The sequence below is a fragment of the Augochlora pura genome, chromosome 2 (genome assembly GCF_028453695.1).
Source record: "Augochlora pura isolate Apur16 chromosome 2, APUR_v2.2.1, whole genome shotgun sequence".
Lineage (NCBI taxonomy): Eukaryota > Metazoa > Arthropoda > Insecta > Hymenoptera > Halictidae > Augochlora > Augochlora pura.
This window is the reverse complement of record NC_135773.1, coordinates 22769244-22789477: the sequence shown is the minus strand read 5'-3', so window position 1 is coordinate 22789477 and position 20234 is coordinate 22769244. Positions and strand designations below refer to the sequence as shown.

Here is a 20234-nt window from a genome sequence, read left to right as displayed (position 1 = left end):
CGACAACTCAATTAATAATAATAAAAAGTAACGAATGTGTGTAAGAAAATTAGGCTGCGTAAATCGTCTGCTATAGTTGTAAAATTCACTGAACCGGTCAAGATGACCCCAACAACAATGAACAAAGATTTATCGTGGAACAGGCGAGACGACTCGTGGAAATAATAATAAAATGAGCAGAACGCGAACGGCGACGAGGTTCTATTAAATTTGCAAACAAACCGGTGGTTGACGCGTTGCTGACCAGTGGCCGGGTGGAGATCGCAGGGTTGAGAGAGAGAGAGAGAGAGAGACGAGGAGCGGTCGCAACAGCGGGGTGTATGCGTTTGACGCGTGTCATGTGCACGCGTCAACTCAGACCGCGCCGCGCGTCGTTCAATCCTCACTCTTTCCACCAACCGGCAATCCCCGTCGACGAGAGAGCTTCCCCGTGAAGTTCGTTGCTCCCCGGGCATCGATTTCCTTGCCGACGTCGCCCGTCGATCGTCGTTCGTTAGCAACAGCGAGAGGACAGACTTCCGCGACTCGCGGCCTCGGTTCCGCGAATCGGAAGCCGCGAATCGTCTCGGCTTTCTTCCGTCTCTCTGTCCTCTATGTCCTCTCTGTGTTCCTCTTCTCTGGTCTCTCTATGTGTTCCTCTTCTCTGGACCGAGAGGCGAAGGCCCCAGAGAAATTTAATCGCCGCGACCCGCCGCGCATGGAAATCGCCGACCGGAAACAGGGGAACGACTCGCCGACAGTCGCGAAAATGAAATTCGCGTCGGTTAAAACGCAGTTCTGTGCATCGGACGCGCGCCGGTCGGTCAAAGCAACAATTATTCTCCACACCGTTGTTATTCGCGGAGTAGGGTAGAAATGCGTTGCTGTAGGGAAAAGTCAGAAGACAAACTCTCTTCCGTCTGCTCTTTAACTCTTTGCACTGTGATAAGTGAGTCAGACTCGTGATAAAGATTTCAAGATTTCATTTGCTAAATATTATTCGCTTCTTCCATAATTTTTACACAAACAAAATTTAGATTTCAAAAATTGTTGAATAACGAAACTATTGTTATCGCTCACAAGAATCAATTAAAAGTGCACTTTGTTACATAAAATAGAAACGCTATGAGTCGGAAATTTGATCTCAGATTTACGATCGAAATAGATTCGAGCGCAAAGGGTTAAATATTTACTTATATTTACTCTTCGTGAGTCGAATATTTTTTCTTAACCTTCCTATACCTTCCTTAACTTTCCTATTGGTCTGTCAGACCGACACACCGTGTTATATATATATATATCTACAAGTATCCTTCAGATAATCGTTAAAGATCTTCTTGTAGCCGTTCAAATTATAATTATTTGTACAGCGCGTAAATCCGCGATTTCTGCCCGACTATTAAGTGCTCTCGCGATGATGTAGAACTGCGCCGGCAGCTTTTCATTCGGACAACGCCTAGCTGGCTTCTGGGCTTCAGAACGTCAATAGACCAAGAGCAGCATCCTTCCTATAGTCAGTCGAGCATGTGGTCTTCGATAATCAGCTTAGCCGAGTGAACCTGATTGGAAGGCGACGATTCGATTCAACCGGCTCCGTCCGTTCGAGCTACACATTGAAATCGCCGATACCCGCGTTCCGCAGACCTCGTCTTGACCGGCGTGAATTCAATGAATCCGGTATTCGTCAATGACTGCGTTAACCGATAACTATGTTCGATCAATAAGCTCGCTTTTACCATTAACGCGTACTCGATGGCGTGACGAGGATTCGTTTGTGTATTACAGAAAATAATTGATTCTTCGTTATTAAATTCCTTAATTTCTAGATTAAATTCTAATTTCTAAATTAATTCTAATAAATTCTAAGATGTAAGTTAATTCTAATAAATTCTAAGATGTAAGTTAATTCTAATAAATTCTAAGTTCTAAATTAATTCTAATAAATTCTAATTTCTGAACTAAATTCTAATTTCTAAATTAATTCTAATAAATTCTAATTTCTGAATTAAATTCTAATAAATTCTAATTTCTGAATTAAATTCTAGTTTCTGAATTAAATTCTAATTTCTAAATTAATTCTAATAAATTCTAATTTCTAAATTAATTCTAATAAATTTTAATTTCTGAATTAAATTCTAATAAATTCTAATTTCTGAATTAAATTCTAATTTCTGGTACAATTATAACCATCACTAGAAAATCATGATTTTGAACAAGTAACGTGGCTTTTTTGGTGCAGGAAATTAGCGAACGAATAGAAAGTGTTAATGAATTGAATTTAGGCGTTGGCCAGGCCACTGCGCGGCGGTGGTATCGTTGCACGGATCTCCGTTGCTCTAAACGAGCGCGTGAAAACGTGGCGTGGTACGAAATGCCGATGTTGTGTCGGTCCGTATCCTGTGGATCGATCCGGTCGGGGTCCATCCATCAAAAGAATCGTGTCAGCGAATGAGTCGTCGAGTGGCCCCGAACCCTGCGAGCCGAACAACTCGATGCATTCCATAACACTCGCTTTGTTCATATCGTAATTCCACCGATCCCTTTTCTCTCTCTCTCTCTCTCTCTCTCTCTCTCTCTTTTATTTTTTCTCTTTCTCCAGCCATCACTATTTCGGCCCGATTAACATAAACGCGGCCCCTCGGCTCGTACAAACGCACACGTGCCACCGAATTCTCACGCCAAAGTTTCGCCGTTTCGTCGTCTCGAAACAGTCGATATAATTAGGATAATTGAGAATGAATAGTCGGCGGCGATTTGTATAATTTTTGCGGTGCCGCGAGAATCCTAGCGTTTCGTTTCTTAACCATCGAGAAAACGCGTTCCTCGAACTCGTCGACAAAAAACCTCTGGCCCCGAAGGCGGCACAAGACAAGGGGGTCGTCGTCGTCACGCGCGCGTGCCTCGACAGTTTCGAAGGAACAGAAGATCGATCCGCCGGTGATCGATCGCTCCGTCGATCCTCCGAGGAAACCTTTGCGATTAGTTCCTTCTGTAAAATCAACGTAATTATAATTACAGCCAATCGTTGAATAATAATAATCCTATAAATAATAATCCTATAAATTAATCCTATCCTATAAAATTATTATTAATAATTATTATAAAATAAATTATTATAATCCTATAATAATAATCCTATAATTAATAATAATCCTATAAAAATAAAGATCCTTTCGAGTGGCGATTCCGTGGCGCATTGTTGCACCGAGTTCCAAAATTATTTTCACAGATATCGCCAGAGCTGAGATCGAAAGAATTGTTTAAATCGTAATTGTTATACGAGTCGCGTGACTCAATTTCGTGCGAACCGAATGCACTTTGTTATACAAAATGGAAGTACTATAAAGCAGAAAAGTGATTTCGTATTTCCAGTTGAATCGTTTAGTGTTGAATTTCAACAAATAAGTTGAAATGCAAAAATCAATCAAATTATTATTTACCACCGAATATGTTTAAGATGCGAAGGCATGCGATGGTTAGAAACTCTTCCGATCGTTATTGTTTTTGTTGAATTGATTCGTGTTAGTTACCTGAAATATCTCAAATAAAAATACCTTTCTTTAAATAATTAAAGTTCTGATTAAAGTTCAATTTATAGTTCTAACAGTGTTTAATAATTAATTATTCCCATAACAAAAACGTAATTCTAATATTTAGGTTATGTTGAACTTTCGGGCAGAGAAAGCTATCCTTTATCAGCGTTTTTATTGTTAACGGTATCGATCGACTCCTCTCCGTCAGTCTCCAAGTTGTTTTAGCGCGAGCAGTTTTTCAACTGTTTTCGGCAAGTTCGCCGAAAGTTTGGTCACCCCTCGGAGTTTGTAAAAGCTTCGCCGTCGTCCCCCGCTTTCCGAGCTCCGTCGCTCGACGCTTTTCCCCGTTCACGGGGGGCTGGCCTTTTCTTTCCCTCGGCGTCGAACAGAACGCGGCGCTCGTGTGTCGGCGCGCGTGGGCGTAGCAACATCGCGTCTCGTTATCTAACTACCGTGCTCTCTGTTTGACGTTGGACCCTTCGGTAAACAGTCGCGCGCAGAGGCTTCTCGCAGCCGCTTCTCGCGACAAGGCGTCCTCCGAATTGAGTGGTCGACGGGGAGAGCGAGCCAAGAGAATCGCTAACTACAACCTTAGAATTCATTCACCGAGAAAGCTTGGTCCTCTCTGTTTTGCGGAGAAAGATTGTCCCTCGACGGTAGCATCGAAATGTCGTCCATAGATCGGGGATCTTTATGGCGCATAAAAGTCGTAGAACATCCGATTATATAAACCTCGATCGCGCTACCTTTTCCGTTTACGAATACGTTATTTTATTTATGAATACGTTAGCAATTGAGAAATGAAAAGAAGCTGGAATTGTCGTCCATAAAAATCCAAATTTAGAGACACTGGAGATTAATCCATTTCGCTGTAATAACGTGTCGGACTCGTGATGAAGATTTCACGCATGATCTAGTACTTATGAACATTATTAACCCTTTGCACTCGAAGCCATTTCAACTGTAAATCGGAGACAATTTTTCCTGTATACAATATTTCCATTTTAAATTACAAAGTGCATTTTATATATACAAAATTAACTCTTGTGTTTCGTGCCAATGGTTTCATGTTTAACAATCTTTCTAAAATTTATTGTTGCTGTGAGAATTATTTTAGAAGGTGGCAGAATAGTTTTAGCGTTGCCTCAGAGTCACCAATCGAGTGCAAAGGGTTAATTTATTTATTTATTTATTTATTTTATAATTATAAGAATGAATAAATGCTAATTACCACAGTGACACTAATTAACATCGTGACCGACTAAAAAACTGTTTTTCTGTCGTATCCTTTCGTCGAGTACCTCGAACCCTTTACAGAGTTTTACGAAAAAATCTCCGTGAAAAATTAGCTATTCTTTCCTGTAACAACGCTGCGAGTTATACATATATTATACCAACATCTGTTAACGTTAGTTTGTCCCAAGGCGTAACTGTAATGGCGGCCGGCGAAGTGTTAGCGGTGAGAACGAATCTTTCTTACAATTACGGCGTTCTCGAGAATGCGAATAAAAACCGGAATTTGCATAGCATTCGAAGCCGCGGTTGCAAACGCCGTGCAATTATCCACGGTGCAACCGTGTTTTCTTTTTAAAAACCAGTTGTAATATCTACAATGCCTACACACGATTTCTCGTATCCTCGCTTGCTATCGTCGTTACGATAGCGCCGTATCTCAGCAACTTTGGATCGCTGAATGAAAACGGTGTTCTCCGCGTAATTGGCAAAAAGTTGTGTCCAAATAACTGGCGAAATTTTGCCAAAATAACAAGGAAAATTTTGCCAAAAATAATAAGGAAAATTTTGCCAAAATAACAAGGAAAATTTTGTCAAAATAACGAGGAAAATTTTGCCAAAATAACAAGGAAAATTTTGTCAAAATAACAAGGAAAATTTTGTCAAACTAACTGGTAAAATTTGATTCCCGAAAACAGTAGCAATATTATTTTAGCAAGAGAACTGATCGAGTGTTTTTAGCTAGAATCAGATAGGTCGTTTAGCTCTCTGTTGGTTTAACCCTTTGCGCTCGAGTGGCGACTCTAAGGCACCAGTAACATTATTCTATCGCGTTACAAAATCAATTTCATACTAACAAAGATTAGGTTGAAAAAAATTCTTAACAGTAAAACTATTTGGTTCCTTTGTCACGAGAAATAATTTCATATGAATCAAATATTTTATTAATGATATAAAAATATAAATTATTGTGACATAAAATGGAAATACTATAAGGTAGAAAAATGATTTTAGATTTGGAGCTAAAATAGCTTCGATTGCAAAGGGTTGATCTTGTCCTAAAAAATGGGACTCGTAGCGTAGAGAAATTATTAAAAATGGGACTCGTAGCGTAGAGAAATTATTAAAAATAGGACTCGTAGCGTAGAGAAATTATTTTATATTCAAAGCTAAAATGGCTTCGATCGCAAAGGGTCGATCTCGTCCTAAAAAATAGGACTCGTAGCATCGCGCTTCCTAGTCTTCGCGACAATCGATCGCGAGAATAGTAATCGGTGGGCTATCGATCGGTCACTTCCGGCGAAGCGGAGCCTACCAGTTCGAGGAAGGGGTGGGGGAAAATATGAGAAGCAAAAGTTGAGGAAGGAGAAGAGGATGAATGCGTGGCCGACCTTCTGGACCCCGTTTCGAAGCGAGGAACTGCATTCTCCGATAGGGGTCCGAGAAAGAAGGAAGAAAGGAAGGAAGGCAGAAAGGAAGGAAGGAAGGAAGGAGGGTAGAGAGAAGGGCGAGCAAGCTAGCCAACTATCCGGCTAGCAAGGCGAGCAGAGCCAGGCAAGCGAGCGAACAACCAGAAAAGCGAGCGAGCGAAGCAGCCAGGCGGTCGGGGGCCAGGTTAGGGGAGGAAGGATCGCGGGGAGGGCTTCTCCTCTACCTTCTTCGAGAAGGTCCCTCCGACAGCTATAAATTACCGGCTAATATCTCATAATTACCGAGCGAACCAGACTTTAGGAATGCCACGGCAACGAGTCAGCGTGCAGGTACGCGAAACAAGCCCATGGACGCGCGTCCATTGCGAGAGGAGATCCGCCGTGCAGACTGTGAGAAGTCTTTCTTCCCTTCGAGAAAACGGTTTGCGAACCTTCTCCCGCCGTGATTTTCCATGCTCTAGCGATTCGCCAATTATTTCCCATTTTTAATGTCGGTTTCCGCCTTTCGTACGCCGTTCCCCGGAATTCGTTTACCTCCGCTCATTTGCATGGTTTGGGGGGACTTAGTTTTCGCGACTGGGGAAAATATAGCCGATCCTCGCTTTTCTATTTTTCCTGTTCGAGGTTTTTTATTTTTCCTGTTCGAGGTTTTTTATTTTTCCTGTTCGAGGTTTTTTATTTTTCTGTTCGAGGTTTTTTATTTTTCTGTTCGAGGTTTTCTATTTTTCCTGTTCGAGGTTTTCTATTTTTCCTGTTCGAGGTTTTTTATTTTTCTGTTCGAGGTTTTCTATTTTTCCTGTTCGAGGTTTTCTATTTTTCCTGTTCGAGGTTTGCCATTTCTTCTGTTTTCATTTCCGCCATTTTTCCATTTTCTCGGAAATTTTTTCTTCTTTCCTTAACTTCTTTCCTTAACTTTCCTTAACTTCTTTCCTTAACTTTCCTTAACTTAACTATAACCTGACAAATAGATCGAGCAATTGAACGTGTACCGTCCCCAACAATAATAATTGAATTTGACGATCACCCCCATTAACATTACAGGATAAGCATTTGAACCAAACAAACTTAATAAAAATAAAATACCAAAATCTATAGAAAAATGATTGAACTGACCAATATTTTAGTCATCGAGTAAAAATTAAGTATATTCTTTTCGTGAGAAATTGTTCGAATAACAGTTATCCGAATCCTCGCGAATTTTTGCAAAGTAACGCATGCAAACGAGGTATTCGCAAGAATTCCCCGCGGTGTAATAACAAGCCCCGCGATCTTCGAAAAAGCGGCTATTATCCTGTTAACCTCGAATTCTTTCTTCTTTTCAGGTAAGTACGAGGCTCGAGGCGATGATCGGCAGCTACCTGAGAAAAGTCTTCCGAACCGTACCACGTGCACGGTAAAGAAATAAAATCCATCCTCGTTCTCCGGTGTTTGTCCAACGATTACGATTCCGCAGGGACATCGGCGTTGGCGCCGCTGTTTCACCGATAACGATCGAAATCGCATCGATAAACACGATCATCCCTCTTAAGGTCTCATTCGCAAACTCGCCGTCGACTCGGTTTACCTTCTGTTCCGCGATTCACGAAACTTGGACGATTCTTCCGTTTATCTCGCGGTACGATCACGGTTCTAGTGGCCGATAGGTATCAATTTTTTTTGGTCGCGATAACGACTGTTGGCTTGTTTGCTTCTATCGTTGAACAAAAAAAATGGACGGTTTACCTTCTCGGCCGATAGAAGAAGAATTGACAAATTTTCGGGAACGTATGAAAATATACAGATCCAACCTATCGAAGGCCACGCGATTATATAAGGATATATAATTAAAAAATATAAAGAAAGATTGAAAGAAAATAAGGAAGAAGCGCGCTACTTGCAAATTAGAATTTACTGGATGCATTAATTCCATTAAAATTGAAATAATACTTTGGCAATAGAATACGGTATTAAATAAAAATTGAGAGGACTTTGAATCAATTTCAGGCAACAATTTAGAACAATGTGAATTTGTTAGTTTTATGTTTCATACTGTCAGTCACCGATGACTGACCTGTAACTGAACAAGTTAAAATTCAGTGTCAGTCACCGACGACTGACGTGTAACTCAACACGTTAAAATTCAGCGTCAGTCACCGACGACTGACACGGCACTTAACGCGTTAAAATTCAGCGTCAGTCATGACACCGCGTTAAAATAATTTCTACACGCGTCCGCGAAAACCTCCTCGGCCTGCTACCTTACCAAAAAACTAGTCAAAGGGTTAACAAAAGGGTTAAACACTTCATAGAAAGCTTCGCTGCCGCTCGAACGTCGCGAAGATGAAACGTAATCGCGCGGGGGACGTTCCGATCGCACTCAGCTCCGCTTCCATGCCGCGCCGCTCTACGAAACGTTGAAATCGCGTTTTCTTTTTCGGTGGCGCAGATAGAGAGAAGCCTGTGCGCCGGCTGAGCTATCGGGCAACGGCACGGCGACGGCTCGTTTCAACGACATTTACTCGACTCTCGTGTCTCTCTTCAGATAAAACGCCGGCGGCGGAACAATCGCGACCCGTTTGACGCTCCTTATCAAATTTACTACTGGACAAACACGAAGCTACCGAGCGGAGAAACCACATCGTCTTCTCCCGTTGAGGACAGTCGAGGAGAACACCGTCTCAATCGATGCGCGGCAGCTATTATTTCATTCGATTCCGCGAACCTCCTTTCTCACATCGCCGGCAACGATTAGCGATTATTCGTACTTAATAATTTTCCTAATAGTACCAGACGATTTTTGTTTCCTATACTGTCATAACAGAATTCATTTTTAAGAACCACCAATCTGTGGTACATGCAACACTCCTCTGACAGTTGAGCACATCGTTCTACACTGCAAAATTTACCGATGGGAAAGACAACGCTACGATATTAGACCTCCTTTAGAAAACACACTGAAGAACAAAGAAACAATCGAGAAGTTACTGCGTTTCCTGAAGCAGTCCCGACTGTATCGCAAACTTTAACTCTGTCTTGAGTCGCTAATAACCCATCTGGTGGTTGATGCGACTGTAAACGCAGAAAAAAAAAGAAAAAAAAAGAATTCATTTTTACTTCGATGCTGGAGAAATGAACAATATTCGTATTTAGTAGAGCTTGCATAATATGAGAGCGTTTAATAACTATTCTGCGCGTTTAAAATCGAAAGGACTAGGCGCTAATAACGTGTAACTGTTATGCTGCGTCACCCCTGAGATAATGCACCGAGCAAAACAGGATGAATCAGCCCTGTTTTGCCCAAATTTCAAACCTTGAACTATTGGTTCTGATGAGCCTTTCTCCAAATCCTAGCAAACTGTGAAATTTGGCTTTCTCGCCCGGCACTAAGAGGGTTAAGGTTCTTTAAGTGCTCGGGGTTGACCGCGCGTCGTTCGGTCAGATCGCTGGAGCGATCCCAGAGTCGTTCGCCGTGTCTCGCGAATCTTTCGATTAAGCGATAAGGTTGCGACGGCCACGACTGCGAGCCTGGTGTGTATCGACGTCGCGACGATAGCTATTACCGGGGAGCGACGGACGACGACGACGACGACATTTCTCGTCGGCCACTAAATTCGCTAATTACCCGGGCGGTTCGCCGCAGCGGCGGCCAATCTCCTTCGTTAACGTCGACGGGATCGTGTCCGCGCGTTCCGGATCATCGGGATCGGATTAAGCTTCGATTACGCGTGGAATTCGACGCGCTTTAATTAGGTGGCGGCGGCGGCGGCCCCCGGGATCCGTGCGTCGACGGATACGTGTAACCGGACGCCCTTGTCAAATTCTGCGACGGGAAACTTTCGTAATTATTTCCACGGAGCTGATATTAACCGGGGGAGAAGATCGTCTCCCCCCTCCCCTCCCCCCTTCGGATAAACGTCCCCGGTCATTTTCGTTGAGTCATGGCGGCCCTGGCCGGATGACTGGAATTTAATCACGGCTTTCCGTGAAATGTCAGCCGAGACTGGTACTTTCGGGATCTCGTGGAAAAAAGGATTCGGAGGAAATCCTCGAGATCGGAGCGAGGAGCAGTCGAATGCCTTCGTTGAAATAGAGGAATATTTTTATATTATTCTGTGTTTGGTTCTCGAAGAGCGTCAAGCCTCGAAGCAAGGTTCGCCATAGGGTATCATAGGGTAGTCATCTAAATATGGATGACGCTCTTCTTATTCAAGATTTGATTTCATTTTATTTGTATAATTTATGAAAACCTCGTTCGTTGCACAGAAATTTCACAGAATAAGCACCGACGAATATATAAGATAAAAATACTAAAAATTCATACGTTATTATATTATAGATTCCTTTATATTTAATATATAAAGTATAACGTTATTCTATGCGGTCCGGGAAGAAATTCGAGCGATTCAGAAGTAATAGAATTATATAGAATATTTACAAATGATAGAAAAGGAATGTATTTATCGTCGAAATCCAATGATCAAAATTGCTGACCGCGACAGTGATTAACTCTTCCATTAGGACAGCCTTAACACTTTATCGACCTATGGATCGGTAATAATTATAGGTAGCCTATAAATCGGCTTTTTATAATTATAACAATAATTTGTTACCTATTATCGAAGTAAAAGTGCACCACGTAGCTCCGATATTTTTATACAATTTTTTAAATATCAGATACCCTTCGCGACGAATAAAATAAATAAAATGACATAGATATTATTCAATGCAAACGTTATGGAAATTGGAAAATGTTACTAGATTTGCCGTACAATGGCATAAATAATCGAACGACGGTAAAGTGTTACGATCATTCCGTAATTATTTTTGTCTTAAACAGTAGTTTTTCTATCAATAAAAATTTTAATCTATAGCACATAACGCTCCGTTTAATCCATTCAACGAGCATGTAAATTCTGCGATAATTATGCTAAATTATGCAAATTCCAGAGATCGATCCCAGAGGCGACTCATCTGGACTCTCCCAAAAACGTGGAAAAAAGAATCGAATTTTCAGCTGATTGGTCTGGGTATCATCCAACCTTTATCCGTACGCGTGTGCGCAGGGGAACAATGGCCGAGGGAGCCGGGGGGAGGGGGTGGTGGCCGGACTCTTATGCGAATCCAGCGTCTCCCAGCCATTTCCTCTCAACGATTTCGCCCGGCAATTTTCGGCCATTGTTCCGCCCGCGAGCTATCCTTCTCGTCTTCCGCTTCTCTTCCCATCCTTGCCGTAGCCAACCCCCCTCCCCCCCAGCTTCTCTCTGCCCGTACGCGGCTCGGCCCCCCCCTAGTCTTCGGTCGTTTATTTTTAATAACCGACCACCGAGTAGCGGGGGTCCGTCTCGTTGGTTTTTCCATGTTTTTCCGCGAGACGCGACCATAAATTCCTGCGTTCTCCGTCTCGCGTTTATGGTCGTCGTCCTGACGAGTCGCGAAGAGGACGAAGCATCTCTGTTTCAGTTTTCGTGATAGGGAAACGGTGTCTATTGGAAATTGGTGTTTCAACCCTTTGCGGTCGAGCGGCGCCTCTGCGGCACCGATGAACATCGTTATGTCATTTCCAAAATAATTTTGACACTATTAACCCTTTGACCACGGCAGAGTTTGGCACGGCCGTAGTTTTTCGTTAGACATGCCTTTTTGTGGAAATATATTAAAATATTCCAAACATTGAATTCTATTACATTAAACCAATATTACTTGAAGTGAACAATAATTTTAAGCTTCTTTTACAATATATAACATAAATGTTACACAATATGTAATTAATCAAATTGAATAATAAAAGAGGGCGAAATTTGATGTTGACGCCTATTGGCGCTTACAGTACCGGGAAGCCAACATGTCTCGGACGCCAATAGGCGCCAACAGTAGTCAAAGGGTTAAAGACCCTTCTATTTAAAAGATTGTTAAAGGCGTAACAGTTGTATAATTCACTAGACTCTATTACATATTCATAAATTGTACTAACTTATATCAAATGCAAATGCAGCTGGTTGAAATAGCTATGTTAGATTTAGACTTAAAATGCCCTGGAGTGCAAAGGGTTAAGTTTCTTTCCGCGCGAGGCTGCGCACGACTCCGCGACGTATATCTCGAGTTCCAACGATCGTAAATTAAAACGTTCGGCGCATCTTCACGGATCCCGTAAAGCCGGCGTTAAAGATTCACCGGCTTCGAGTCGGCTCTAAACTGTTTCCCTTAAATATTTGAGAGCGCTCGCGTCTGCGACGATTGCACGGTGCACGCTCGGCGCGCATGCATCCGCGAGAGACGAGCGCGGCGCCCCGTTTCGGTAGCGGATCACCTCCGCGACGCCGCCACGGAGCGATAAAAAATTTATCAGACGGCAACGATTCTCCGGCGATAGCGCAAGTGCGGAGAGAGAACGGAGCTGTAACGCGGTCGAGAGTGTGTACCGTGTCTCGCGCGAGATGCAAACACGGTTAACCCGACACCCGACGGCGAAGATTAAACGCGGCCGAGAGAGACAGCGGCGCGGTTTTCGTAGCACTTATCGTTTATTAGCGGCGCCACTCGACGTTCGTTTGCGAACGAGCAGGTTGCATCGAGCGGTTTTCGAGAGACGCGCGAAACAGCGGCGGACTTTTCGCGCGAAAGAGCGGACTTCTCGCGCGTGCACTAACGAACGCGATCGGCGCGCGCGCACCCCGGACTAATTGAGAACATAACCTGACATAACCGAACATAACCTGACTAATTGAGAACTATAGTGGCTTTCGCGAATGGTTCGTGCTTTACTCAATTGTTTCATTATTTATTAAAGCAAACAATTCAAGTGAAAGTGTCTATATACAATACATTAAGAAAAGAATATATATTATTAATACTATATATAGATATGTGGAAAAATATATATATTAAGAGAAAATGGTAATTTAATTACGAAAAACTTTATTTGCGCAAAATCCTGCCGTACCTAAAAGGTTAAAATGGTTTCGAGTGTAAAGGTTTAATACTGTCAACATTATTTTCTTAATTATATAACAATTTTCATTGGCGCTCCAGAAGCGCCACTCGAGTGCAAAGGGTTCAAAAGTCGACCAACCCTTGCGTTAATAATCAAAATTGTCGACGTGCCTCGATTCCATTTATTTTTCGCAACCACCGGGTGTCACACGCGACGATAACCACCTGCGCGATTAGAAACGTGCTAATCGAAGGTCGACCGCGACCTTAGAAGGGATTTGCTCGCCAGGTAGTCCGGAGGTTCATGGGAGCGTCCCGAAAAGCTCGGGCACGCGAGAAACGGCGCGTTTGGCTCTCGTCATTCTCGGGAATCTCCGGCGAGTTCGAGCCCCGAGGTTCCCCGCTGGAGAAGTTTAGCGCGGCTCGTCGTCCGCCGAGTTTAGACAGGACCGTTTCGCACGCTTTAACGATCGCGCAACGACCCGCCTTGCCACCGGCCGCGCGTCCAACTCGGCCAACTAGTTTCGCTCTGAAACCAAAGCCGACCCCGGAGCCTCTCCAGGCGACTGTCCCTCTCGCGGGAACGTATCCCCGACAAACAGCTTCTCGTTGCCAGCTCCGCTCGCTTCGACCCGCTTTCGCGGCGACTTTTCTCTCTCCGACCGAAGGAACGAACTTGCACGAGCTGTGCTCGAAAAGTTGCTGGATCTTGTATACCCTGCTTCGCGTCTTAACCCTTTTAGTGCCGGACGACGATATATCGTCGTTTGCTACACTTGCCAAAAGTGCCAACGACGCACATAATAGCAAAATACGCTTGTTACATAATAGCAGATACATATCTGCATATATTTAGATGTTACATAAATGCGAAATATATACTTCATAATAATTGGTCTATATAGAATTATGATGAAAAGACGGCTTCTTGTGCAAATACGTTTTGAAAGAGAGAACTCAACGTTTACTTTTTCTTATGGAGACTTTTACCTTTGTTATTTATATAATTTTAAACGAGTAAAGAAAAACTAGTGTCACTGTTTTGTTCTCTGTTTCATCCTTAGTACACTGCTTTTTGAATCATGTAAATATTGTTTCCCGTTTGGTTTTTATGATTATTTTCCCAAACCCTAGTAAAACTGTGAAATTCGGCCGGTTATTCTCGCATAGGCACCTCTTCTTCGTCCGGCACTAAAAGGGTTAAACGGGAAGTTCTGCTCCACCCACTGTGTTCACCAGACTTAGCTCCTTCCGATTATCACCTATTAGAATTATAAATTTGTTATGGGAATAATTAATTATTAAACACTATCAGAACTATAAATCGAACTTTAATCAGAACTTTAATTATTTAAAGAAAGGTATAAAATACGTCCTTTTCATTTGAGATATTTCAGGTAACTAACACGAATCGATTCAACAAAAACAATAACGATCAGAAGAGATTCGATAAACCATCGCATGCCTTCGCATCTTAAACATATTCGGTGGTAAATAATAATTTGATTGATTTTTGCATTTCAACTTATTTGTTGAAATTCAACATCACCTATTCCGATCGATGGCACATGGCCTGGCTGAGCAGCGCTTCGCATTCTCAAGAAAGAAACGAAAAAATGGATCGACTCGTGGATTGCCTCGTAAGACGAATCGTTTTGCCGACGCGGAAATTCTTTCGCTGTCAGAAAGATGGGTGTGAAAGCGGTCTCTAGTAACGGGCAATACCTCGAGTGAACTGATTTTGAATATTTTAAATGTGTAAGGATCGGTCAAAATGGGCGAACAAACGTATCGGTTTACAAAAATCTATATATTTCAACCACGCGACACGAAGTGACCCTGACTGTTGCCTATTGCAAAGTAAAGCCTCTCGTCTTCGGCCGTCACGACAAACGCTACACGTTGCCCAGCGACCGCGTGTGTCTTCGGCACCGCGTCCAGATCAAACGCGCTACAATGTATGCTCGATACCCTCTCACGTGATCGCCAAGCGATCACGTTACCGGCTACGCCGAATGCTCTCGGAAAGCATTCAGATGATATCAACGCTTGCAAATGAAGCTTTTATTTTGGGATGAAAACAGCAGGAACTTATTCAAGGTCCTGATAAAATAAAACAATGAAACAGACTTATTACGACCCGTTCGGCTGACGGTGCTCGAACGGTTAATCAAGACGGGATATCCGAATCGCTGTGAAACTGCGGTATATTCGAGACACAATGAGACTGTACCTGAGAGATGGAACAAGGTAATAGAGTACACCGCTACGCGGCATCGCGTACACCGTCGCCAAAGCCGTGCTGATTTTTCTTCTCGGCGAAACACGCTGGAAATAGCGTGGCGAGCGTCGACATAGCCGACGGAAGCGCGGCGCTCTCGTTGTTTTTCCACGGGGCATCGGCCAGTTTTGTCGGCCTGGAATAACAATGAGACCAACGAATGCACTTCCTCCGGCACCGTAATTAATGTAATTCAGCCGGCTCCGAATAGCCATTTAAATTGATCCCGGAGGTAGGTGCGAGCTTACACCAGTGAAATTCATTTCGCCGGCGGAGCAGAAAGAACTCGTTGTTCCTTCCTTCCGTTCGCTCTCTCTCTCTTTCTCTCTCTCTATCATTCTCTCTGTACCCTCCACGTGGCAGGGACGGGCAACGTCAAATCGTTGATTTGACGGCTAAGAGACCTGAAAATAAATAATATAAAATTACAAAAAAATATGTAAGGAATTGAAAAATCTAGTAACAAGTTTAAAATAGTTTTTCAATAAATAAATGACACGAATCGCTCAAAGAATATTTGGAACAAGAGGAGAATCGATCCAATATAAAAAATTTACAATAGAAATTTAAATAATATGATGAGACAATAGGTAGCAATGAGCTAGAGCTCGAGCTACAATAGTAAGAGTAATTAAAACAAAGACAAAAAAAATTCTCTCTGTACCTCTTTCTCACGCGTTCGCCGGATTCCCTCGATTTTCTGTCCTCCTCGATTCTTTGTCTATCGAAGAGCATTATCGACGCGCGTCAGACTGCACATAGAAAATTACGCTGAACGGATCAACGAATAATAAAAATAATAAATTCGCGACATGACACACGGAACGCGCCGCTGTTCAGCGAGCAGATTCGCGATTCCAAGGTGTACATACACGTCCCTGAATCGTTCGCGCTCATGTGCGCGGCAGCACGAAAACTCGTCGGTGCGCAGCCAACTTTAATTGCTAATAACTCGTTAACAAAGCCGCGGATTGCATTTCGGCAAACGAAAAAGTTACTTGAAATAGCCTCGGCTACCCTCCATTTCCCGGAGTCACCATAATTTAGAAACACCCTGTATACATCGTTCGGAATCGGAATCGCCGCATCAACGACGGGTCGCGTTCGAATTCGTCGCGTCGCGGGGGCATATCTCGTCTGCGAATGCAAACGGGTTAATTAACCGCGATGCCTAAGGATATCCAGCTGGCGCGCTGGTATAATTCGCTGGGGCGAGGGAGAGAGAGGCGCGCTTTTAAGTTGCTCACGGCGCAATTATAGACGGGGGAACGCGATGTCCGTGAATCGTTAATGTTCCAATATCGGGCGGATCGATCGCAGAAAACCGCCGCCGCCGCCGCCGCGCGCGCGAGTTCCAGGGGCCTCGGGACGTCGACGAAATAAAAGGAGAGGAAGTCGACAGACGAGAAGTGGTGGAGGCGGAGGCGGTGGAAGAGAGGAGGAGGAGGTGGAGGGACCGTGAGAAGGGTGTGCGCCGGCCAGCGGCCCCCCATCTGCCCCCCACCATCGTCCGGAGAATTAATCGGAATTCCGATGCGAATAACACGCTCGGGAAGAAAGTCGAGAGAGCTCTCTGGCTGGCGTCGTCGTCGTCGTCGTCGCCGGGGAAAAGGGACACGTAAAAACGCCGATCGGAGGGCAAACGTCGACGTCGACGGCTCTGAAAAATTCCCCGCCCGTCGCAACCTCGTGACAACCCGCGTTCCAAGGACCTTTGCGACGACGACGAAAACGACGTCGACGACGACGACGAGGACGAAGACGTCGACGACGACAACGAGGACGAAGACGGTAGCGTTTGACGAGCTGCGAACCGTGACACGCAGATGAAGGAGCGTGTCGCGGGATGCGTTTCCTCGAGAGCGGAGAGACAGGCGAGAGGAAGCCGGAGGAGAATCCATTCTAGTCGGCGATGACTGGAAGGACGAAACGAGGACACCGAGCAAGCTAGCCGGAAAGTGGAGACGGTGGTCCGCGTTTCAGCAAAATGGAAAAGAAGGGCTGAAAGAGGGAGGAAGGAAGGAAAGACGGAAAGATGGGGGACCGGATTCCAGTTTGGTCCTCGCTCTTTATCTCTCTCTCTCTCTCTCTCTCTCTCTCTCTCTGTCTGTCTCTCGCTCGCTCGCTCTTTCACCCTCTCCCACCTTGCCGTCCTCTTCGCCCGCCGTTCTCTCCCTCTCCCGAACCGACATTCCTTTGCCCGTTTCAACCTGCCTGCCGGTCGCCACCGTTTTAACCTGCAGCCGAACACACTGTTACGTCTGGCCCCAAGGCGCTCCCACATGTAACTACACGCGCCGGTCCGAAACGGAGTTTCTGGACGACAACGACTACGGCGGAGTTCAATGGGGAGCGCTTTTGAATTCGTAGCCGTCGCGCCGCGCCGCGCGGCACGTCGAATCGTTTATGTTTTAATCGCGTCCCTCTCGCGGGATTCAATCGATCGGCTCTCCCCTATCAACGTGTCAACTGTTCGAGCCGTGACCACGATTCGCAGACTCTATCTCGCAATTCTATATCGCACTTCTCTGTTGCACGTCTCCGCTCTTTGTTTCACGGAATTCATCGATTTGTGCAGCGAACGGCTTTATCAATTCCTTCCAAATTATTTCTCAAGCTATACTCCTTCCAGCGCCTTAACCCTTAATTAGGCGCATTAAGAAAATCACCCAATTAGGCGCATGGGTTCTTAAATGACCCCAAAAAAACATTGGGAAAGGAGTATCAAAAAGGAATAAAACTTAATGGATTTCTATAGTAATTAATAAAGTTCTTTAATATACTTAACTTTAAGAAACAAATACTTGCTGTGACCCTGTGGCCCTGACCCCATGCGCCTAATTAAGGGTTAAACCCCTTGCACCATGACTCATTTTACGTTGAGTCGATCAGTACTTATTTGTCCTTGATAGGGCCAGATCATTTTTGCTTTCGCATTGTCTTTATTTCCTGACGTTTTTAGATCTTGACAATAGAACAATTCAATTTGCTTTAGAAATATAATTGTTATATCTCTAAATTATATAGATCTAAATATTTAGTAGAACTTGCATGAAATATCTTCGTCACGAGTCTTAACTCGTAAGGGGTTATCCCCTTAACGATGTATCGTTGAAAAGATATTTTTATTGAACAACAATTTCATTTCTTCTCCCCTTTTTGAATCGATTTAATCAGTCAATCATTTAATCTTGTCAAAATTCTTGCGATTTCTTTCCGAAACTTGATCGAACTTCGTCGAACGTGTTTTAAACATTTCGCTCGGACACGGATTCTTTTGGCCGGGTATTTAAAGGGTTAAATAGGTTATCGAGCGAAACGGTCGCAGGCCGCAACAAGACGGCCAACTTGTCCAGCTCTCGTGCCGCGAGGATTCCGATCGCGTGAGTAACAGGCTGCCCGCGAATCGCTCGCGAATAATCGGCTGCGAAACGACCGGGACTACTCCTATCGCGATACGTTTACCTCGCCTGATTCATCTCGGATATCACGGCGAGCCGAGCCGATCGATCGGTCGATCGATCGGTGAATCGTGCGCGGAATCGGCTACGAGTATCGCGCGTGCAACGCATCAAGCCTCTCTCTCTCTCTCTCTCTCTCTCTCTCTCTCTCTCTCTCTCTCTCTCTCTCTCTCGGCCGATTGATCTCGATCACGCGCGCCAATTTGATCGTCGGTGATACAGCGAAGGCGAGAATCATCCGTTCGGACGTTTCAGCAGCTCTGCTCGAGCATTTTCTGTATGAGAGAGAGAGAGAGAGAGAGAGAGAGAGAGAGCTTCGATGGATTTACAATCTTGTAGAACTCGTTCCTTTCAATTACGGCTGCGCTCTATTGTCCTTGAAAAATTCCGTCGACGGTCGAACGGCGGAGAAAACCCGGGTCCGCTTGGACCCGGAGCAGCGATGTTATTTTCACCGTCTTCTTCGGGCGATTAACACGTTCCGTGACCGGCTGTGTGCGTTGCATCTTCAAAAGAACTATTTGCTAAATTTGAACTAAAAAAATTTGATTCACTAAAAACTTACGCTGAAAAGGTTCTTGATAAATGTGCAACTTGTCTAGACACGGTAGATAGCAGGTCCGCCTCCACGTGGCAGCGACGGGCAACGTCAAATCTTGGTGATTTGGCGGCTAAGAGACGTGAAAATAAATTATACAAAATTATGAAAAGAAAGTGTAAAATTTGAAAAATGTAGGGGTAAGGTATGAAATAGTTTTCAAATAAGTGAGACGATTTACTGAAAGAATATTTAGAACTAAAAGAGATATTTGACTCCATATTGATTTACGCTAGAAATATAAAGATTTATTTATTTATTTACACTCTATACAATTACTATACAACTTAAAACTATTATAACTTGTTGCCTCCACTGGCCCCTCACTAGAAATATAAATATTACGATGGGAAAATATAGGTAGCGACGACATTGACACGTTTCTATTTTAATTTCATTTAATTAATCGCGAGAAAGATCTAATAACTAGAAAAATTGTATAATAACATTGAAGCTCTTACGGTAGTACAGTCTAACTCATTTATATCAATAATAGGTAAATGATTGATTATACGAGATTATACTCAGATTATAATTCACAGGCTACCTAATCGGGGGCGCGAAAGTCGACTTATACACTATCGGTCGTTGAATCGTTAAGAATAACCAAACGAAAAAAAAAGAGAAAAAACGATATCGAAGAAAACCTATTTCAAAATTCATCAAGGTTGTTCCGTCCCGCGAGCGGAAACGTCGCGCGAGGGTGGCGAGCGAGAAGCGTCGCGAAACTTTTCGGCGTGGAATGAAAAGGGAGAGAAAAAAAAAGAAAAAGCGAGGCTGGGCATGCGAGAAGCAGAAAGAGAAAGGACG

General features: G+C 43.8%; 1 protein-coding gene across 1 annotated transcript in view; it reads left to right on the top strand.

Annotated features, from left to right (window-relative positions):
- Dlp (glypican dally-like) overlaps positions 1–20234 on the top strand; it is an 89533-nt gene that overhangs the window by 836 nt on the left and 68463 nt on the right. The window lies entirely within an intron of this gene.